This window comes from Stegodyphus dumicola, chromosome X2, assembly GCF_044657685.1.
Source record: "Stegodyphus dumicola isolate Sdum_Otavi_A_Nest chromosome X2, ASM4465768v1".
Classification (NCBI taxonomy): Eukaryota; Metazoa; Arthropoda; class Arachnida; order Araneae; family Eresidae; genus Stegodyphus; species Stegodyphus dumicola.
This window is the reverse complement of record NC_140781.1, coordinates 187,766,891-187,792,085: the sequence shown is the minus strand read 5'-3', so window position 1 is coordinate 187,792,085 and position 25,195 is coordinate 187,766,891. Positions and strand designations below refer to the sequence as shown.

The window sequence follows — 25,195 nt, the reverse complement described above, 5'->3', positions numbered from 1 at the left end:
TTTTCTTTACACATATACTTAAATTTATCTATAAGAATTTAAATAATTATAGGGAAATTTTTGAATATTTAAACTTTTGCAACTCAAATAAAATGCTGTAAATTTGAATGATTGAGTATGTTTATGTAAATAGTTGTTAATATTTTAAGAAAGTTTTTAAAAGTTTTTGGCAAAGTGTTTGAATCAGGGCATTTACTTATTGTTACGAGGTTGTATGACTGCAATTCGAAAGAAGGCGATGTTTAAAAGGAAAATGCATTCCACAATGGCATGATTAATGTAAAATAGAATTTGTTTGCTTTTCGATCTCACAGTAGCCCATTACATTAAGGTATATGGAAAAACAAAAGGTAATTAGCGTCGTTAATAGTTAATACCCAATTCCATACTCAATATCTAACCCTTCAACAATAGCTTATAGATCTAAAGCGCAAGTTTAGCTTAGTTAAGATTGAAGAAGATGAGCATCCGAAATATTTAATATCATCCTTGTATGCAAAACTTAAAATTAAATTAATTTAGCAAAAACATAACAAGATTTATTTATTACTATTTAATGACCTCTGTAGATTGGTCTTACGTTTCAGTTTAGTATACGTGTGAAATGTGAATGTTGAAAATGGCTGTTGAATCATTTTGAGTTTTGCGTATTTAGTCATATAGCATGGTTATATCAATTTCCTCTTTCCCATCTTCCTCTTTTGCATACAAAGAAACGTCTTCCTAGTCTTAGTTCTTTGAAGTAGTTTTTGAAATGAATCAAGTAAAAAAGGAAGTTTTAGGGATTGTTCAAAGTAACAATGAATATGCTTCAAGTAAAGATGAAAATATTTAGTTGATTCAATCATGAGGTTTCATAGCAGTTAAGTGCTTCGACTTTAATGAAAAGATTATGAACGCGCTCCAGCTAAAGATAAAAAAAACACAACTTATGCTGAATTTTTTCTCTTGTAACAAAAAAGGGGGAATTAACATTTGTAACAACCTTGTTTCAAGATTGCAAACTGGAGCTTTGCTTAAGCAACTCTTTTCTTTCCATGTCTTTCACATATGCTATCATTTTTAAAAAAACTAATAAATTTATATTTTATTTGCGAATAAGGACTTTGATAATTTCATAATTGGTTCATAGAAATTATGAACTGTGATCAAAGTGTTTTAAACGTATGTAATTTTCGCCATTTTTACGAAATTTTGATAAAACGTATTCAAAATATTCGTCTTTGGAAAGGTAAATAAAACAGTTACTCTTTTATGAAAACTAGTATTTACTCATTGTTTACATGTAACATTAAAAGATACCTTTATTAAATTCAAAGCAACTGATAAGCCTGAATAAGAAATGAAACGTTATCTAAGATTTGAAAAAAAAAAGGGGGGAATGTAGAAAATGTATAATATCTATTACATGAAACTTAAAAGATAATTCTAAAAATTGTTTTCTCTTATGATTATGTCAGAAATGGGTAATACTACGACTGTGAACATTGATTTGATATAAACTAATTCATAACCACACTGGCCCAAAGATGTTATTTCGTCTGCTCTTCTCCAAAGGGAAGGAAGTTATCTTTTGGAGATCAGTAAAGCATGTGATTTCAGAGATTGAGAAATGGCGCCAAACTAAAAGCCATAGTATTCATATATGGTTCTGTAACTCAGTACGGTTGCATACGTCGTAGTGATTAAATAGAGAATTCAAAGGGTGTTAAGTCACGAATGTCCAGATGAATATCTAACTCGGTTCTGAAGATCTTACTCCCATTGAATAAGACTCGTTCGTATTTCAAAACCACACTGTGTAAAACTTAGCGATTGAATTTCTGAGATACGCCGTAATTTGTTTCCTGCACTACTGCAGGCGATGTAAGAATAGTGCATGATTTATTATTGCAATCGATGACAGTTCTATGTTATCAAATAAAACTGGAAATAGAATGGAAACTGAATGGTCCTTATTTATTCTGTTATTTATTCTGATTTCTTGATGCAGTATATTCTGAATTTTAAGGTGCTTTTCCGAAAGTTCCCTCTGGCACTATTAAGAAAGCAGAAAATTGTAAAGCTTAACCAAATTCCTAAGTTCTTGGACATTTAATGTTCTCTAGTTGTCACTGTTGATCTAGCTATCAAAATTCAGGTAAGTCAACTTCGGGATAAAAGTAAGTATGGAGAAAATTACAATAAGTTTCAGCCCTATTATCAACATCAGTGTGAAATATTTTTAGTGCAAAATATTTCAGTGCAAAATTTCATATATTAATAATTTTATTATTTATGCAACCACACGTCAAATCAGCAAATGTCTAAAGTTAAAATATCAGCAATTCGATGATGTTTTAAGCATTCTGATTAGTACTGAAATCGATAAAAATTAGAAATTTATATTTGTCTTAACGGTAAAAAGAGAGTGATGCATGAATGTAGCTGGAGTTAAGTATTACTGGGTGAAATATGTTGGCAAAATTAGTTATATGAATACTGAATGGAAATCTACATAATTCCATACATGTGTAATTCATTGAACAACGATGTACCTTCTTCTGTTATCCACTCAAATTTCTTTGAGGAGGTTAAGGATCAATCTGTGGTTGAAAATATAAGGCTATTGATAACTACTTGATGATCCGGGCTTTTATTTGTAGCACCTGAAAAGGCCGGTTGCATAGAGTTTCTTATCAACTCATGGTCTATTTAATACAGAGTCCAAATTGGTTTATGAGCCGCCCAGCTAGTATAGTGGTTAATCCCAGCTGGTATAGTCCGGGCTCATCACTACGACCTTGACTGTCGTAGTGATGAGCCCGGACTTAAATCCCGGAGAAGGCATGCTTTTAACTGTTCGTCCCTTCGGAGGCAACAGTGGCCACATATTATGTGCTTCCAAAATGAAATGGCGATCACTTCCTGCCCTGTAATATCGCAACGCTATTAAATAGAGCGCCCGGCCATTAAAAATAAAAATTCGGTTTACTTTAGAAAAACTCTTCGAAGACACCTCTTGAAAGTGGGTAGTCCTGATGTCCTTTACAGCAATAAATCTCCACAATTTACTTTAATTAAAATTTAAAAGGATTTTTTTTTAATTTAGAAAAGCGTATGATGTTATATACTCCACACAGCTTCTAGCTGTAAACAAGCAAATGCAGTCTCCTAGCTAAAGAAATTAACGGATTTACTAACAGCAATTCTTTATACAAAGGCGAGATACTTAATACAGATATCAATTATGTTTAGGAAGCCAAATAGAAATCAGTAAGTTATATTATTAAGCGTTTTTTTCTATCAAAACTTTGAAGAACCCATACATGTTGGCATGTTTTCAAATTTTATGCGTTATTACTAAATTTTATTAAATGAAAGTGTGAAGTCTTATGGCTTCTCGCCTCCAATAAAAGTAAAGTTAATTATTTTTGATTCAAAATTTTCTGAAAGAAGGAAACCTTATAGAAAACTTAAGTATTCATTCATGCTGCCTTTTCAGGTGTTATTTTTGAAGAAATATTTCTCAGGAATATTCATTTTTAGAGAATAATTAAGACACTTTAACTACAAATTCGAGGAAAAGGCTCAGCTTTTCAAAGCTAACGCGAACCTCAATTTATTATTTTCTTGGAAAAAACTTCATAAACAGGCACAGAAATTTTTCCGTTTTTGCTCGAAACGCCCAGAAGGCTGTACTGGTCACGATGGCTGACTCGATTATGTTCTTTCGAAACAGTTTGATGCTCTGTGCGTTTTACATTTCTTTTGTCTGAATAAATAAATTTGCATGTGTCGAGAGAAGTGGAAACATGTAATTGTGAGGAGGAAATCAGATGCTAGAAAGTGAAAGGATTTGTTTGGGATTAATAGGAAGCATATAAACACGCGATGCAAGTAAACTGGAAAACTTGCTCTTTAGGCTGTTTGAAGAATATACAATTCCAAAGTCATAAAATAAGACCATTTCGATCTTTAACAATTTTATCAAAACCAACTTAAAACAGATTGAAATAAACGAACACAGTTATAGCTGAAATGGATTAAATATAAGCCATACCGAAGACTTTATTGTATGAGCCCTGTTACAAACTCTAAATGTCGTATAGCGCCGTTGTTTGTTAGGTGATTATCACATGTTGTCTGTAAAGCGGCTTAAGGTAGTTGGTTCTAATTGCAAGGAATTTCGTAACGACTGGGAATTTTAATTCAAATCATCAGTTCCCATGAATGCTATGTTTTATGAATAAACTATTTTTGTTAATAATCAATGAATTTATCAGCAATGAAATTAAATGCTTCATACAATTCGCACATGTGCATAAATTACAGATTTTACCACTTGTTGTTTGTAAAGTGGCTTAGGTTAGTTGATTTCTGATTGCAAGGAATTTCGTAAAGACTGGGAATTTTAATTAAAATCATAAATTCCCATGAATGTTATGTTTTATTAATAAAATATTTTTGTAAATCAGTGAATTTACTAGATATGTAACAAAATGCCTTATGTATTTCGTATATGCATATAAATTTATAGATAACACGTAATTAAAGAAAAAGAAACACCTAATACTTGCTAAACTCTGCTGCTTAAATCAAGGTCAAATATTGGATGGTAAGGAAGATAAATAAATTTTTTGAAGTAACATTGCTCATCAATAAAGGATTAAATTTCGAAAAAAAATCAAAAGTAAGGATTAACGTTGCTAATTTTATAACGAAAAGAAATTCTAAATAGAAGCGGAACAAAAGTAATTAAGTATTCAAACGCAGCCAACCCAAAAAAGAAAAAGAAAAGTAAAAGAAACGCACTTCTTATGAAATATAAGGGGAAAAAATTCAGGAAGGGACAGAGAAAGATTTACCTAGTTAAACCTATTTTATCAGAAGAAACGAGATTAGTGAAAAACTCTTAACCAAAATACGATCTCTTTGCAATGGAAACCAAGTGATCACTAGAGTAAAATGTAAATGTAATTGCTATGAAACAAGCTAAAAGTTAATAATTGCGAATCCTGTTTCCTTTCAAATCGTAAGTGCTACAGTAAAAAATTATTTTCAACTAAAATAATATAGGCAATGTAGTACTTAACAGTCGAAAAGTACCACATTTTGCCGTATATAGGTTTGGTTTGGTTTTTTAAATATGGCAAAGCACTCGAGGTTATCTGCCTAAGAAAAGGGATGCCTTCGTGGAAGACTTATTCTCGTATACACGTTGCACGTGGGAAGAAACCATGAAAACGCCCATGCAGGCAGCTTGTTCGCCGGGATTTGATGCCAAGACCGAACTACCAGTTTCCAGCGAATTTACCGCTCGGCCGCTGGTATGGTGTATTGTTATGTGTGTGTGCGAAAAATAAAAATATGTTATTTCGATCAGTGATAAAAAACATTGCTTTTGAATAGCTGGGTATGTTAAACAAGAATTAATGAAACTGGCATCAAATATTAACTAAATAAACGTCAAATTCAAAATTCAGTATTCGAGGTGCACATGTTCTGGCGTAAAATGTGTATTCAAAATCTGGTGTCTCTAAGATCCGCCGTTTTTGCACCGTGCGAGGAACATACGTACGTTAAGATACTTCATTAATAATACATGTATGTAAACAATTTATTATAATCTAGGTCAGATCACCAATCATAAAATTGCATTAGTTTTTCTAAATTAAGCCAGCTAATTAAATTCAGAAATTTAGTACTGACCTTTTTAAAATCTCTTCATTATTTTAAAATGTTTCGCTAAGGTGTTATGTCATGATTCTAGGAATCTCCAAAGTAGCTTTTCTTGATTAGCAAATGGAATGACTACCAAATGTAAAATACACAAATAAATAAAATGTTCAGAATTTAGTTGATAAAATAGGGCTCTTTGTTACCGCAGCTGATGCATTCCTAATCAGTAACTAGCTTTCAAATAATAACCATAAAAGCAATTTATTTAAATTGAGTATGCATCCTTCGGGAAAAGTATCTAATCGTTCAGTTGTTAACTTTATCCTAATTTAATGCGTTTTGGAATCCTTATGAATATAAAGCTACTTAGATTTATTTAATTATAAATTTTGTTGCATATTTTTATTACTTTGCTATATAGTCAATTCAAGACTTTCTCAACATAATTCATCTATATCTTATAAATAAATTTGTTTTGGTTTACTTTATTACTACAAAGCACACTAGGTCTATGTACCTAAATGGAGAGATCTCTTTCTGGAGGCCCTTTTTAATGGAAACTGACTCGTATACATTTTACACAAAGGAAAAAACACGAAAACGCCGATGAAGCCAGCTCGTTCGCCTGGAATAGAACCCAGGTCGGAACTACTAGAGTTCAGTGATTTTGTCGACATTCATCATTAGTACATGGTGAATGAAGACATTTACCGGTGTAAGTCAGAAATAAGAGTATTTGGAAACTATTTCGGACATACACCAAGCGACTATGTGAATGTTGACATTCTCCAGATTTCGGTGTTTCACCGTAACACGGATAAATCTAAGGAACTTTGAGATCGTAGTCTAATCTTTAAGCATTGTCAAGAGACTGAAAAAATATTGTATTTGTATGTATTGCAGACACTTATCCTATTCGCATTTAGAGCACTAAGCGAGAATGATTCCCTTGAATTAAAACAATATGATTTTGAACGAAATGAATATATCAAGAAAGCAAAGACGAATATATAAGAAAAACGAACAGAAAAAAAGCATTTTGTATAACAAAAAGCTATCTGCGAAAGGTATTCAATCTCATTTAACCAATTTCAAGAGCTGAAAACTTATTTTAAATCACGCTCAGTAGTCTAACGGAATTTTATTTGACGCTGATCCTGTCAAATAAAAAATAGAAACCCTTCGAAGCATTCACAAAACGATCGCCAGTTATCACACAGCGCACGATGAGGTGGGAAAGTACAGTACTAATCAAACAACTTTATTTTATTTCCTTTGGCAAAAAAAAATTGCTCAATCACATCTTTGGGAATTAAATAAAAATTTAACCTACTTATTTTCGTAACGAAAGTTGTTCTTAATTCGTCTAAGCTATCTCGTAAGTCTTGTTTTTATTTTCAAGTAATATAATTACCGTTATTTCCTCGGGTATTTTTCCTCTCTCTTTCTAGCTCCAGGTTCTGAAAATTTTCGCATAATTTCCCTTTCCTCAATGCGTTCAGAGAATGAGCGTCCCTTAATTTTAAAATGGATTTGTTCACGTAGTGAATATTTTTGTCTTACTAACAAAGACAAATCTTCCTAAGCTATCCATGAAGATCACGCCGAATGTTTCCCTTAACTTTCTTTCTTTCCACCGACAGCCGATCCACTGAGTAGTTAGCATATCGGCCAGGTAGCCCCGCTGACTGAATGCCAGCCTAATACAAGATCACAGCGAACACAAGCGAAGACCGACCAATCACAGCGAAGCAAACACAAATTGACATTGTCTGCGATTTCTTAGAGTCAGCTACATATTAATTTTCTCTAATTATTTATGAAAGATTTAAGGCCTAAGGAGTAGAGCAGACGGGAACTGCTCATTTGCTCATTGGAGCAGATGAGGTATTAGAACGAGCGAGACTGAGGGTGAGTTAGAGGGAAGTTGAAATGTAGATCTTTTATTGGATATTGTAATGTTAATATTAATATGTATCTATTGGAATATGGTTTTCTTTTAAAGAAATAATATTGTGATAATTACCTCTACTTTATCCATGGATACATTTCATTCATTATGTTCTTACTGTAGGGAGAAAATAGGGTATTTCAATTTTTTATATTATCAACTCAACGCGATTTTGCTTAGCGTTCATAAAATAACTGATAGCATAAAATGAAAGATTTCATAAAAAAGTGACTTCATAAACTTTTAACTAATCTTATTACTTATTATATTCGTTCTAAGCGATTTCGTCGAGGGTTTATAAAATGATTTATTACATAACATGATTTACGCATCAGAAATTTCGCTAAGCGATATTTTCTTGTACATACGTTTTCCACAATTAAAGCTAGATTTAAGAATTATTTTGCAGCTTTTTTTTCCTCTCCTTTCCTTAGTGTAATTTAGACGTACATCGACTTTTGTGGTAAAAGTTAAATTAAATCATATGCATTGCTCATTTGCTCATTGAAGCAGCTGAGGTTTATAATATTTTAGAACTTGCATGGAGTTTGAGAATATACTTCGCCTCATCTGCTAGCATGTGCATTATAACATTTTTACAAACTTTATGACAATAAAACAATATAATTCCGAATGCTGGAAGCTAAGACTAAGACTTCGAATTGAATTAAAATTTAAATATTAAAGTTCGATTTAGGAAACAAACTGAAAATAAAGGCTATAGGTAAATGTCCATTATATCTAAACTATATCATAAAAAACCTTTCTTTCATGCTACTGCTATGATATTACCTACCGTAAAGAAAATGCAAACTATGAAGCAACTATAAGTAAACGAAACATATGTGGGAACTTGAATATAAATATAATTTTAAACTGTGAAAAATTTAAATCACAGTTTCTCTGCTATTTTAGGCTGCTTTATTATCAGTCAATAGATAATTAATTATCTCTAAAGGAAGATAATTACTTTCTTCGAAAAATATTAATTGAGTTTTGTCAACTTGCCACATTATCTAAAACTTTGTTTTCGCATGCATTACAGGAAAATAATTCAGAAGTTACGAATACAGTTTAGCCTTTAGGTGATACACAACAAAGCAACTTAAACTCTATCTAAAAATTCCGAGAACGAGGATAAGGGACAATTCTATTGGGAATAAAGAGATATCAATCTTCCTAAATCACTAGCGAGTTCTCCAACAAATTTGTCTCCAGCCATACGCATATTTTAGTGTCACAAAGGTCTATAATATCCGTAGAAATCATTTGTCATTAATATTTGCTCAGTTCTGTTATCTCATTTTACGTGCGTCTTTGGCTACGTGAGTATGTTTAAATTAAAAATTGAAGAGTAGCTTTTCGGTTTATATCTACGCAGCATTAATATTTATACTACGCACTACAAATACTTAATTTCTTGATACACGATTATAGAGCACAGACTGTACTTAATTAATATTTTGTATAGGTGTTTCCAGTTCTACCACCTTTTCTACTTAGATATCTGTCTGTGTGTGTAATAATTCTAAAAAAATTAATTGTTCTTTATTAAGTCACAATAAAAATAGATAATTAAAAAGGCCAAAATAAGATGTCTGATAAAATAGTCTTCATAGACCTAGCTATTCATGAAGACTTAAAAGTTTCAAGAAAAGTCTGTGCTCCATTTTTCTCTACCCAACGTAACTGTTATTTAGCATTAGAAAAACCGGAAATGAACGTTTATCTATTTATACCTGGACGTAAAAGCCTTAATTTTCACAAACTGGCAGATAATGAAAACTATATTTTCTACTAACTCATTCGAATAATGTAATATCACTGCAGCCAATAATTAAATTTTTAAAGATTTCAAGAACTATTTGCATATTCAAATATGGATCAAACAAGGGTTGTTAGCCTAAAGGGAAGGATAGCTTTGTGGACAACATTCTATGGAAAACTGTATTTTATCTATGTAACAAATTGGAATAACCTCGAAATCATCCACGCAGCCAACATGTTGGCCAATATTGGGACCTGGATCTAATTACCAATGATCACTACTCGGCCATTGGTTAGCTGCATTCAAGCATTTTAGAACGTTGAACAAAGTAGAACGTTGTTAAATGCACTTAAATATAGCTATTCAGATATAAGAGTCATTTAAGCCCCGTAAACTGGTAAAAAGTGCCTGCCATTAAAGCAAGAAAATTGCAGTATTAATCATGTCATTTTTTCCTTCGCATGTGTGTACTATTTCACGTACAAGTGAGATAACTGAATATGAGGTTTTTTTCTCATGTTATGCAGGCTATTATATACGTATATTCTAATGTCGCAAGGAGAATGTCTAAATCAATAAACGTTTAACTTTCATTATGTACACGAAATTTTGTGTAGAGTAAAGAAAGTAAGATTATGTCTGAAAGGATGCCGTTTCCAGTTTCACTCAATAGATTTATTTTCATATACTTAAAATGTAAATTTGGAGAGCTTTCTACAGCTTATAAAAAATGTATGCACTAGGTTTCAGTGTAAATGGAAGTAAATAAATTAATAACAAGTTTATGACGTAATAAACGAGTTACGTTATCTCATTATCCCATTTATTACACCATAAACATTTTACTAATTTATTTACTTTCATTCTTCCTTTTGAGGCGCCTTTTAGATTACATTCTCTTAACAGCTGAAATTTAAAACGTTGTTTTGTCTTTCTCTCTTCGGTTTTCTCATCTTTTTGCATGAATTTTATCCTAATTAGTGGTAAGAATAACTTATATTTTTGAGGAATTTTTTCCATCAGACATAAAGATAAGTTTTGCTCGCAGAAGTGACACTCATTTCCCTTGCTGAATAACTAATACATTTTTAAGTGTGATAAGCATTGTTGTACAATTAGTTGCTCTTCGTTTAATCTGTGCAAACACAGAAGTAATTTTCTATAATTTAATAATATGGTTTAGTTAGTCAATTCCCGATTTCTACGCTAAATGCTTTGAATAACAATTTAGATTTATAGACTATAAAATAAATAAATGTTTTTTAGGTGCAATGCAAAATAATCTTGATGCAAATTTTATATAATTATATGTGGATATGACCGCCCGGTGGAGAAGTGACTAGCGCTTCGCGCATTTGCACAACGGGTACGGGGTTCGATCCCCGGGCTGGGCAAGGTTTACTCAGCCTTTCATCTCTTGAGTGGGTCGATAAAATGAGTGCCAAATTCGCTTGGGGACTACGCACCGGAAGACCTGCGACAACCACTTGCCCAGGTAATATGCTGATGTACTCCGAGGCCCAAGGTCAAGAAAGCAGATTTCAGGGCACTGCAGGTTATGGCCCACTAGGGCTGTTGCGCCACTGTGTTTAGTTTATATGTGAATATACAAATCTTCCCCCTTGTGGTTCTCGAAATCTTTTGATGTTTTGTAAAATTTAGATCTACAAATAACCGAGTGGTTAGAGACTCGAACATTAATATTTTTCCCTCTTCGGGTGGCTAACTGTGTAAGATTTATCCACTTTTCCCTTTCATCTTTTTGAAGTGTAAGTAGTAGTGCACCCGGTCAGCAATCCGTCAGTTCGAATCCTACTACTTACATAGTTGATTCCTGATGTCTGCTACTCCAAATTAATAACCTAATAATGGTGGTGCCCGACTGAAGTTGTACTATGTGATAATATGGCACCCCTTGATTTGGCCGACTCGGTCTCCTTCCTCTCTCCCAGTCGCATTTTAAACAGGGAAGAACATAAGGAATTATCACCTTTGACCGAAGAATACTTTCATGTTAAGTCATAGCCCATTCTGCTAGCATTAGGACAATGATCTGAAAATGTAATTTAAATAGTAGGTTAAAATATTTAATTTCTCTTAACGTTTTAACAATATTTGCACTCGGGTTCAGTCACAGTGACTGCTTCCAATTTAGTCATAATGAGCATTTCTAATTTATTAATAGTGAAAACTTTAAATTCAGTCTCAGGAGTTTTTCTCTCAAATTCGATCATAGAGAAGAAGAAAATATTCTTATTTCATTTCCTAAGCATTTGCATAATAATATATATTTAATTTTTCTTGAAGGTTATATTTGTGCCCAGCACCAAACCGTCCGATTTATATCTATAGAATTAACTGATATTGTCAGATGGATTTTATCTTATTTGCTTAACTGCATTAAAATGAAAATACAGCAGTTTTTCTAACAAATCATACAAATATGAATATACAGTCATAAAATGTTCTCAGATTAAATATTATGACTTGCTATTTAATGTAGTCATATTTGAAATATCAATCTTATATTAGATCTGATATTACGTTCACCTCAAATGTTTCTCCATAATTTTAGCAGTAATATGTATAGTGTTTCCATTCTGAACATTGCTGTTTTTAAATTAATGAAATTTTTTTAGCTGTTGGAATTACGGTTAAAAGATTTTCTACCTAAATATCTAAAAGCCTTCATTTAATGAACGTTATGTATAAAATTACGTTATAAATTAATAAGCAAGTGTCTCACGATATACCGAGTATTTAAGACTGTTGAATGTTGGTAGTTCAATCGAATTTCGAGCAAAGCCAAACAAGCTGCCTGCATGGTTACTTTTCATGATTTTCCTTATGTGTGATGTCAGTACGAGCCCGTTTCCATTAGAAATCCCCCACGAAGACCTCCCTCTCCTTAGGCAGAGAGCCTTCAAGTGCTTTGCCATATTTTAATAACCTAAATATAAATGAATTGGGTTCGGCAGCCACTTCTAGATTCATTAAAATGGTCGTTCCTGTTTGTAATATTTGTCTCGGCTTAGAAAGGCTAATAAGGCTCTTTTACAAATGTTAGAGGAACGCTAATTTTAAATATGCCTTCATTCTGAACGTAATTGTGTTTTGGTTACGTTTGCAACTGAGGATATTTGAATAACCCGTAGCTTAATTTCTGCAAAATGTGCTATATTTTCACTAACAGAAATCTAGGCGAAATGAAAGTTGGCAAATTAAATGCATGATACAGTAATAATACATAAAATGTTTGCTTTGAGCAAAACCCCATTTTAAGCAGAAAATTTTGTATTATTTACAATTGCATGTGTTTTTACCTTGGGTAAAAAGATTGTGAGTATTGCACAATCTCCTCTTCTGGATGAATGAGTTTTTATAACTTTAACCATGTTCGGTTTTTCCAGAAGAATAATTCTAACACAGTGGCATTTCAATCTTTAAATCCTGTAAGTATAAAAATACTTATATGTTTCCTTAAAAGACGGAATATCCTTTATATCCTTACAGCAGATTTTATTGAAAAAAAGAAACAAGAAACGAAAAAAAACTGAAATAAGAAATCTAACTCAGGATTTTACGAAATTCCTTTTAATCCTTTGACAAGAATATTTTACAGCAAGCCAATCTCTTTCAATGAATGCAGGTCAGTAACCATCGCGAGGATCGCAGAATTGTCTATATTAAGATTACCTTTTTAATCAGCAAAACTCAGCTTAGTTCTTTTTACAATTTGATATTTATATTTTACGAGTAATGTAATAGGAAATGTAAAACATTTAATGTAACGTGATTTAGTTCTAACAAATTAAAATACTTCATATATCTTTTATGAATTAGTGAAATTCTGAGTAAGATTCAACGCAAAACCCAGCATTTTGTTCTTAATATGAAACCGTATCTCAATCATATTTTTTCTTTTTTAACTGGCTTCATGCAAATACTTATTTCTTAAAGGTACTTTGTTATCCTTCTGAAGCTAATTATGCTGGTCATTTCGTAAAGTTTTGTTGTAATGAATGAAGAACGCCTGAAGGCGGTATTCGCATCCAATGAACGATTAGTCTTCGACACTTAGAGATGTCCAATATTCGCAAATGGTAAACATGCTTGTCAGATGCCTGTAGGCTCTGTTCACAGTAAAAAGGTTAATAAAATGCTACTTTACTCACCAAGTTATCTTTAGCAGGGGGGCGGAGACCTACGTTAATGTTATAGATACTACTCCTTCTGCCTACTAGGGAAATGATCTTATGTAGAACCATTCGAGAGTTATCTTCCTTCACGAAAGGCATACTTGGAGGAACTCCTGTTAAACGGATCATGGTTACATTATGCATGCCAAAGGCCGATATCTTGAAGGAACTAACACGCCGAATAAGAATATGAATGCTACGAATATATCCTTCCAATCACTAGTATATTTCTTTTAAGTTCTGGGAGAAAAACCAAGGAAACTTTCCTACCTTCCGGATAAAAATATGATAAATTCTTCACATGGTTTCACTGTTAATGAACTTGCTGTTAGTTAAATTCCTTTAAAATTTTGTTAGAATTTATTCAATCCGGTCAGATTAAAATATGCTGAATTCTTTAAATGGTTTTAGTAATATTAGGAAATTCGAGTGTCATTAAATTCAATTTAAATTTCATTAGAATTTATTCAAAATTCTAAATGAAGATTTAGATGCGTACATAAGATTATACTTTCGTATATCATAGCACTAATATTACGCTAAAGTATTTTCATCTAACATTACGTTACGTTTAATTAAACATTACGCTAAATTATTTCAACTAAATATTACGCTAAAATTACGATTAGTATTTCAACGAAATGATTACCTTGTGATTTATTAGCATTTATAACTGGCATAGTTGTAAAAATTAAACGATATAATTCATTACATACACTTGCATATGTGCCTGGAAATGGCTGAGTCGATAAAACCGCTGAATACTAATAGTTAAAGTCGGTAGCTTATTCACAAAGCCTACAGACCGTTTCTATTGCTGTTTGCTCCGATTGGTTAAAACAGGAAACGTAGGGTTACAGAACCTAGTGCTCGGCGACTTTTGGTTCATCGCCTTTAGAATTTGTATTTAAGAGTGGTGTACCAAAAATTGTGCGTAACTCACCGGAGAAACCGCAGCTCAGAGGTAGCGAGCGCAAAGAAAGGTCTCAGACTTCTTGATCGCTGGTTCTATCCCCGCTTGTAACTATCATAAACTCTGCTCTACATGGGTTTATTTTTATCTTAACTTTATTGAATGACTTCGTCATTATTTGTTTGGGTGCGGTGTTAAAAATCAAACGCCTTTATTTTCTCTATTTTGTTAATTTTTCTTGTTTTTATTTACTGGTTTGTACTCTTTTAGTAGGTACCAGTAGTAAGATTACTATCTAAGATCCCGAGAGCGTTTCAATAGAAATAGCGCATAATGGAATAAAATATAATTTTAGTTATACTTTTCATAATTTAGATAAAAAAAATAGGTATCCGACGCCCTTAAATGTTTACTGAATGTTTACATTTGGTTTATTTTTTAATATTCCTTTATTTGTATAAATTAATGCGCTATGGAAATTTACACAATAGGCTCTTTCTAACAGAAATGACGAAAAAGTGCATATGCTATCTCCATGTAAACAACTTTTTCTTGTAAAACAATTACGTACTTTTAAAGTTTAATTAAAATACAAATAAACTATTAATAAGATCAGTAAGTTATATAAAATATATTCCACACAATTCCTCCAACCTTTCATTCATAAACTAAAAAAAAATATCGAATAAAATAAACGCTGTTTCCGTTTGTTTGGCGTTAATTACCATGCCTACAGGGCGATAACTCGCCATTGCAAATATGACCGCTAAGCAGATGTTTCATCCAATGAAAGCAGACCTTAGTGAAATGGTCTGTAGGCTTTGTGAATATGCGAGTCGGTACGAATTCCAATGAACGGGTTGTCTAAACGGGTATTGTACTTCCCATCCCCATACGCGAAGTTAATACCAGCCATTTTAAAGCCTTTCATAATAGCATCTCTTCCTTAAGGCAGATAACTCTACTAGGATTTTGCCAAATTCGATTAAATATTGAAATACGCTTACACGGGAGAGATTTGAGTGTACTACAGTGTAATTGGTTGTTTTTTACACCTTTATCCGATTCAAAAAATTTTGTCGTCCTCCCGTACTTTCTGTTGTAACATTACTGTAAAAATTTCAAAATACTGGTGCTCTTACCAGCGCCCAAGCAGTAAAATTGCTAACACTGGTAGTTCAGTCCGAGTTCAAATCCCTCGAACGAGCTGGCTGCAGGGGCGTTTTGCAGTAACGTGTATTCGAGCAAGTTTTTCTTAGAACGTTCTCCACGAAGGCATGAATCCCCTTAGGCAGATAACTCTCGAGTGCTTTGCTATAATGAAGTAAAACAAACCAATCACAATTCTGATATGCTAGCCAGATAAATATTTTAAATCTTAAAGAAGTCGGAATGCGAGTACACATTTAAGCTTGTATCATCTCAGTTACATTCTCTTTAACTGGGCCAGAAATTCCAAATGTTATCAGAGTCTAACTTTCCCTTTGCCGAAAATAAACAGCATTAAATAATGAAAATCGGAAAGCTTTCAGATTTTACATTACTCCCAAAGGAGCTTTTTTTAACGTTTTTTGTGCTACCTTTATGTATTAAATATCATGTTCTTCGCATTTAAACCATAAAATTCAGTTCAATAGCAATATCGCGAAATAATTTTAAAAAATGAGCATATCTTTAGAATTTTCGATACACAGTCTGGCGCGCTGGAGAAAAAGGTTTTCACCCCGCCCGTTAAATGTTGCTATTGCTCGCTTTTGAATCGTTGAGTTTGTTAATCAAAAATTCGTTAAAGGTTTACAAAATATGAAATCGATCATAAAACAAATTCCAAATTTGGGCTTCCAGATGCCCATATTCGGGTGGAAACGTATCTTATTCAAAATTGGATGGCTTTTGGTACCGTTGTTTTATCACAATGCGAGAAACATACATACATTTATGCAGATTCTTCATTATTTAATTTCTTTAAATGTAATATAGGGCGATAATATTTTTGGTAGCAAAAATTTGAAAAGTGAACCGGCATTTATAGTGAACCAACGCAAAATGCTAAAACAGAATTAATAGTCCTTCTGTGCAAATTGCCTCTTTGACCTAATAATTCCTACTGCGTCTGTTTAATGTTTCTCGAATCATCTGCAGATGTAATCCCGTTTGTTACTAATACCGTAGTTTAAAAGCGAATTTTACAAAGGGGTGTCAAATATTTGAAACACATTTATTGTTTCTTAGTTAGAAAACCTCAAACGAAGTTCATAAAATGTTTAAAATCAAGTTTCATTCATTGATAAATAGATTTATGTAAAATAAGTTTCATTCTGAAAGTTAAGTAAATTTTTTGCATAATTTTACAGATCTGTTGTAACATAATTCATGTTTCTTAACAAAAGCAGCATAAGGCAAAATCTTTATATTAGGAAGCTTTTCTCAAATTTACTGGATGCCTATAACAAAACTCCCATCCTGAATGGTGTTCAGTATTTTTTTTAATTCAGCAGAGAAGCAGTTATGAGGCTATTAGAATTTATATTACCTAGGTGGTATGTATTTATCAAAATCTCATAAGCAAACAGCTTCTACACTTTCGTGATTTTTCTTATTCCTGATCAAGATGTTGGAAGTTCAGCGGTATCACACAATTCTTTCTCGCTAAACCGACTTAAATTACAGTACCTAAAGAGTCTTAGTTCGTTAAATACAGGTGATACATTATTAAATTATAAAAAAACACGCAAGGGCTATAGGTCTAACGGAAGTCCTACCTTCGGGGATGACATTTATGGGGAACTGGTTGATGTTAGCTTTATACGTTAGGAAAAAAGCGGAAATGTTTATGCAGCCATCCCATTTGTTGGCATTTGAATCCAAGTAGTTTTCAGGGGTCTTATCATTTCTGTCCCTGCTGAATTCGAATACAGGGACAGATTGATCCCATAATCCATTACAAGCGAAATGGGTTGGTCTACAGTCAATTTTAGGTATTATATTTTCTACAATATAGAGTATAATTATTTACAAATATTTTGGTACTCTTTTTCGTTGTAATGTTTTAAATAAAATCCAATTGTTCCTTTACTGAAGATTTTTTTTTTTTCAAGGAAAGAGTGTTTTTATATTTCATACCTATTTAAAATGTAAATAACACACAGTTTCCTTATGAAGTTGACATAAACCTGCCTGTGTTGTCAAGAGAGACAGCATTAAGCACACGAGAGCTGTATTCCCAATCCCAGAGACCTCACGTGCTTTATTCCAATCAGTAAAGAAACACATTCAAACTGTATTTCCGAAAGTTTTCCAGCATGCAACCTAATTCTTAAAATAGCAAACTTTCTCAGGCCATCAAGATTTAATGAATATAAAGAATGTACTTTTCAATTTTGTTATGCAATTACTGTTCTTAAAGTTGTTCTTGATTATAAATTTATAATCTTTCAACTGCACTCTGGGGAAATGGAGCATAAAATTATGCAACTTTGTTTGCTCAAGTGATTATTTTCATAATTAAATGAATTGTGCTTTATTTAGATGTTTTTCTTAATAAACATATATTTTAGAAGTAAAATATACAAGAAATGTAAATTTCAGTACAAAATTTTGGACGCTTGCTATTTATTCATTTATATATTTATATTTTTTTCATTTTCAATAAACCTAGGAAGGGAGTTATTGCTATTAACTCATTTTGTTTCTGTCTGGTTAAGAGAATGTTAAATAAGGTAATTTCGTTTCGGAGGAATCTTCGGCGTATTAGCAAGTTTAATGTTGAACTGGTAGTTAAAAATATAAATTATAACAATTTGAAATATTCTATAAATGTGAATTTTATTAAATACATGTTTATGAAACTAGGTTTTAAACTTTTCATTACTTCCAAAAGTGGGAGGGTCCAAAATACAAATAATCGTGTTTTAATACTTCAAATATTTTACGGAATTAAAATTTCGTTCTAGATTTCGATCATTTTCATCTTTTAATAAGATTAAAGATAAAAAATGTTGGTACGCAATAGACTATTAAAACAAATTACGTAAGCCACATTACATAGTTCTCTCATAATTTTCCATTTGATAAACCGCTCAAAGCTGGTAGTTCGCAACCAGTTTCGGTTTAGTAAAAATGTGCTGTCTGCATTAGTTTCCAGTCTTTTCTGTATGTGTAAGCTGAGTAAAAACCAGTCTCTCTTAGAACGTCCTCCACGAAGACATCCATTCTCTAAAGCAGATAGCCCGCGAGTACGTTTCCACAATCGATAAAATTTCAACAATCATCAAGCAATTACAAACAGGCGAACTGAGAGAAATACTATACTTGCGAAAGCTATATGTATTTTTATAAAGAACTGACACCTGCTGACAGAACACTTAAAAAAACCGACAAATTACATGTTCGTAAATATTCTGTTAAAAAATTTAACTTGCAAAAACGTTTAAAAATTAAATTTGTTTAATAGATATTTTAAATGGTTTTTATGTTGCTTTAAATGGGAATTAAAACTAAATCTTGCTTCGAATTAAAACACAAATTTTACATCGAACTAAAACATAAATCTTACATCGAATTAAATACAAATCTTACATTACGTTGCAAATGTATTTCTTGATTAAAAATAGTCATTACTAAATCAGGACTTCTTAATAAGTAAAAATACAACATTAAATTCATTAGAAGAATTCAACCTTTAATGTTTATTTTAGATTTACTTTTGATGAAGAAATAATCGTATATGAATGGAAAAGCTATATTTTTATAAATATATAATTTTTTATTTGCTTACACTAACTCAACAACTTTTGGGGTGTTCAATCATTAACAGGGGTAGGGGAAACTCGTAACTTATAGTTACAAACTTTATTTCTTTAAGTATTGGTATTAGCATGTACTTACGAAACAAACATTCCTTTAAATAAGGTGCAAAATTTATTAAGAGCAGTTCCTACGCTAGATACAGAAAGGTTTTGAAAAATACAGTATTTATCTTTTTGCATGGTAGCCGTAGAACAAAATGTTCAGTTATATAAATAATACATAATATTTTTAATAGACCAAAAGCTATAAAGCTCCTCACATTTACGTGCAGATATCACGAAGCTATTAGAAAATAACTTCACCAACTTACATCAGCTATCAACTGTACATCGATCGAAATGAAACATTCCCCTAACATTTTCTCTAGTTTTTAGGAAGTAATAACTGAACAAAATGGATCATTAATGGTACCGAATGAGATAAAACAGCACTAGCTTCTATCTACGTAGCTAACCCAGATAAAATATTAGTTACAATTATCTTCACGAGCTTTTCGAATGTAAGAAGTATTTTCCACAAAATTTATTAAAATATAATTAACGTTTACTGAATTAGTTTTTATGCTTTATATCTTGTAAAAAGGTTTGTTATTTTCTAAGATACTGTCTTAGTATTCTACCCTCCTTTCCCGTGTTCAAACCGTTTGCCCAAAATTTTACTTCAACAAACTTTTACTAAAAGTGCAACAAGTGTTAAGATAATAAAGCCTGTAAACATCTTTAAGGAACATTTTCTTGCTTTCTCTTAATAAGGCATATGTAAATGCTAAAATAATTAATAAATGATATAAGCTCAATTTACTGCATGAGTTAAAACATTGCACTAAAAGCTACAGTGAATGTTTTAGGAATAATGAAAAAAAAAAATTTGTAATCGTTGTGGAAGAGTTGGAAACTTGATACATCAAAGTGGAAATGAAGAAAAATTCGAAAAGTAAAAGAAGAATCCGATGCAACAAATTACCGAGAATAGGGAAAAAAATTAAATACATAATTAGGTGTTAAGCATTTAATTTATTTAATTTTGACAGTATATAATTGTTTATTTATTAATTCATTTAATTGTTTGTTCCGAAACATGGCTTTCCTGTTACATTATCCTGTGGCATCAATATTTGTAGGGACGTTACGAAATACATACCGCCTTGTTTTGCGTTTAAATCTTTTCTTTAGTCTGCCCTCTTATGGTTTACTGTACAGAGTTCTTATATCTTGAATTTGTCTTCATTGTAACAGTGATATATATCTGATATAGCAAATTCTAGTTGTTTCCTAAATATCATATATGTATTTTTTCCGTTTTTGTATAAATGTGTGCAACATTATACAGACATTTTGTAATAATATAATTAATCTACTTTTCTGCTAATATTACACCGTGAATCTCATATTTCAGGACTTATAAAAACTCTTATAGTATAACATCTACAGTTTACTTTAACTTTTGTTAAATTTCCCTCACATTTGAACTTTTTGTCAGTTGTGATATATACGTACTTTAATGCTTTTAAAACATCACTTACAACTCGGTCCTTTTCTTGCACTTCAATTTTTGATGCGCAAAAAATAATACTTAAATACACTTTCTTTAATTTTATTTTATTTACTTTTTCAGTTATTTTTTGTTCTTTATTTCAGCTTTGCGTTAGGCTACTAAAATGACTGTTTGATTCTACTACAATTTAATAGCAAATACTTTTTTAGGTAATTTTCATTCTTTTGTTGCGTTAGTATTTTGGCATAAGGAATTATTATTTTCCTTCTTCAATTTGGTGTTTTCTTCATTTTCTGTTTTGAAAATATGCTACCTCTGTAAATGGCATTGGAATTCGCATTACTGCGTTTTAAATGAATTGCTTGACACTCTGGACGGTATGGTGGCTACCAAAACCACCTGCCATATTGTTAACTCGCGCTCGAATACTAGAGAAGACGCGGATATTTAGATATGCATAGTGTCTTTGTGGCATGGGGTATACTTAAAATTCTCTTGAATGGCTGATAGTAAAGGAACAGGGAAACCGTGAACCTAGTTTGATTCATATCAAGATGGTAGGCAACAATAAAGAATTCATTAGCTAATCTGAAGCCATTTCTACTTTTTCATGGAATTGCAACCATGAAGAAGCAGAGAAATCTTATGGTCATAATAATTTGATTTGCTTTATTTAAATTACAATTAAATTTCATGCACAAACCATTCAGTAGCTTATGAATCTGGATCTTATAACTACTGTATGTGTGACAAATTGTTAACTCGGTATTTTTTTTTTTTTTTTTAATAAATTTGCTGAATGTCGACAGTTATTAAAAAAAATCTACGCTTTCAGAATGAACCCTGTTTTCTGTTTTCTAGTCTATTTTCCTTTCGCATATTTTATAACTGAGATTTTTATACATAAAATTTTATGCCTTTGTTCTCACGTTTATTTTAGTGTGCGTATCTTGATTCATTTTTCATTAATTTATGCATGGAAAATATTTTATTATTTTCAAAATGCCTAATTTTATTTATGAGCTTTGTATCCTCATAGATCAATGCTTTATAATCCCGTAACACAATTACACAAAAGCATTAATTAATATATTTATCCTTCTGTATATACATGCAGGGTGCAACAGAACTAATGGTCAGAACTTTAAGAGATACTAACATTGGCAAATGTAACGATTTTTGTATCACAAAATGTAAAATGTGAACACAAGAACTCATAAGTAAAAAAAAAACATCAAAAACGAAAAGTCATTTCAATCGCTAATGTTTGCAAAACAGCATCGATCGTAACAATTATTGAAGTGAAAGACCAGCAGCAGCAATACATGTATTAAAAGGATGACGGGTTTCGTTTACCGAGACGCAGTTTGACTCTCCCGAAGACCTTTATAAGCTTGAACTAGAGTCTCAGAAGTAAGTGGCATATCGGACATCTTCCAAAGTGAACCCAATTCACTTCGTTGTTGTTATGATGCACATATTGCATTTGGTTCTATTTCATTTAACCACTGCTTGTAAATATTAAATATAATTTCTTGTAAATATCCGAAATTAATGCGACATTTTTTTCTATACTTTTCTCGTACTACGAGGTCAAATCTCAAATTCCACCAAACATTGTATCTCAAAATTACTACAAATGCGCTATTCTGTCATCCACTAAAGTTGTCATCATCAGTTCTGTTATAGCCTCTATACACGTGTAAGGATTATGTTAATTTTATTAACAGTTAAATTTTGAGTTAAACTTCCTTTCCTATCGCTTCTTAATTTCAGCTTACCACTTCCGGCCAGAACGTAGCTTTGGAATAAATGTAGGATTCAACACTGTGTACTTCTAAATTATAGTTTGTGAAGAATCTTAAGAACTAGTAAGCGAATAATCGCTTGAGTTCGTGAGGTAGAAAACAACAAGGGTGAAATAACCCCTTATTATTCCAATTAAAGTTTAACAAAATTCCGTCTTGGAGCTGTACAATAAAGCCGACACTCGGGCTTCAACTTAAGAAACTAAGAAATAAACTAAACTAATCTTAACTAAAAAGATATAGCCGAAGCTATCAAAATTCTAACAGAGTTAACCCCTTAACACTATTTGACTGCGAAGCTGTCAAAGGCCTAAAGTACGGCCGAACGAAATAATAGCTTACGAGAGAATAGCCTAAAAAGGTGGACGCGTGCTAGCCAGAGTAACTGGTATCTCTCTCACTAAGACAGTAGAACTTCGCGGTTAAATACCACTCTTCTTCATTAGCATTCAGACGTGATTCTAAAACTACGTAAGTAAGAAGTGGTAAGTTGAAATTAAGAAGCGATAGGAAAGGAAGTTTAACTCAAAATTTAACTGTTAATAAAATTAACATAATCCTTGCACATGTATACACCTCATACAATAAGAAAATAATAATAAATTGATAATTTTTATAACTAAAAAATAATTAAAAAATATTCAAAGGGTCATAAAACTAAAACAGAAAATTAACAAGATAAATGAAAATAAAAAAGTAAATTATTTTTTTAAAAAGGAGGAATTATATTTCTCATTATGCATTGAATTACCATTCAGTCCTGAGATTTTATTGATTTAAATGCAGCCTTCCAAATATCATGCAAAGTTGAAAACTTAACGATTTTTTTTATCATAAAAGATTGTAAATTTAATAATTGTCACATTTAAGGAGGTGCTTATTACGTACAAATGTATTATTATATGAATTATTATTATGCTTAATATAAATTAATAAAGCAACAGTAATATAGCCTCCATTGCTTTTACGCGAAGCCTAAGCTTAACTTTTACTAGCTATTTCGGGTTTCGTGATTTGAAACACGCAAAAGCAAGCCGGTCTTTGCTGTGAGCCTTTTGCTGTAGATGGAATCTATGAGTCTGAGACCGAACAAGCCCCAAAACGATTCAATTTTCCCTTCTGGAAATTTCTACCCCCCTCCTCCCAGTAAGAGCTCCTGAACTAAATGTTAGGCTAAACAGCATATATTTCTATGACATTTTGCCCTTCCCGCAAAGATGAAAGATTAATAGTATGGTTTCATGTAGATACGCAACAGTGAAGACTCTAAATTCTCGCCTAGTTCTACTCATTGATTAAATTTTAAAAGCCAATCATTTAAACGCAGGAGAAGCTCCCTCTTTAGTAATATAACTGAATCAAAGAGCTTCTTACCGATAATTTCATTTTCTTTTGACCCAGAATAAAAAACTTCTAGCTTTGCTTGCTCCAATTTTTTTTTACTTAACAGAACTTCCCCGCTGAAGATGGTTTAATTACATTTGCTTACATATTAATAACAATGTAATTAATACTAGTAATTACTAGTAATTATACTAGAACTGTTTCCATTCCGGAATTCTGAATTGAAAAGAGTAAACTAGGAATGCATTACAAGGATGATATTTTTTTACAAACATTTTTTTCATTAATATATAATTAGTTAATAAATATATTTGTGTGTGATATCATGAAGAAAGTCATAATAATTCACAATGAAAAAAAGTCTTGGATAAATTTGTGTCATAAAATGAAACTCTACTGTTAACTTTTTAATAGATGCTTACTTCAGTTGAAATATATAATGATGATATAAAATTCTTTGCAAGAAAAATTCTCATTCAACACCGGTACATGCAACCAGTTTCTTTCTTTGTATATATCTATATATCTATATCTATATATAAACAAAATGGAAGGTAAGACTATTTTTAAAATCCTTCGCCTTGACTGCAAAGATTTGATTAATCTAGTTCATCGTGTAATTAATGAAATGGAAATACTCCTATCAAAAGTGCAGATTTAGCCAAAACTAGGAATTTCAACTAAAAGTCAGCATCACTTCCAGTCTACAAAGCAACTGAAGTTCCAATACTACAAAGTACAAAAATAAATAATTCTGTAAAAGAACTAAAATTTTGTGAATGGAAAATATGGAGAAGTGAAGGATGGAAGTAAAAAAAAAAATTGTCTGTCAAGCATTAATTAATAGTAGCAGTAAAGCAAATTCAATTTAAATGCAAATGAAATGAAAGAATGTAGAGACATTAGTTTAATTGAAAAAGCCAGCCGGAGAGATGAAAAATTAGCAACAACCGCCTTCACCGGGAAGCGAACCACGGACCTCTGGAATACCGGCGCAACGTGCAGAACAACTACACCACGAAAGCACGCTAGGAAAGTGGGAGAAATACCTTATAGAACAACTGAAAAGGCAGCGAGACAATGCCGACTCATCAGGGGCAATTAGCTTATCTCACTCTCTCGTCAATTGCTCAGACATCGTGTTTCATCCTTGTCATGCACATGTAATGTTAAGAATTTCTTTGTATTTATCTAATAATCAGTGTATCAAAATAAGCAACTCCATATGCATGTTCAAGAATTCCCTTC

General features: G+C 31.8%; 1 protein-coding gene across 1 annotated transcript in view; it reads left to right on the top strand.

Annotated features, from left to right (window-relative positions):
- Nucleotides 1–25,195, top strand: part of LOC118199469 (neuroligin-4, X-linked-like) — a 624,820-nt gene that overhangs the window by 457,612 nt on the left and 142,013 nt on the right. The gene's annotated exons all lie outside the window — the stretch shown is intronic.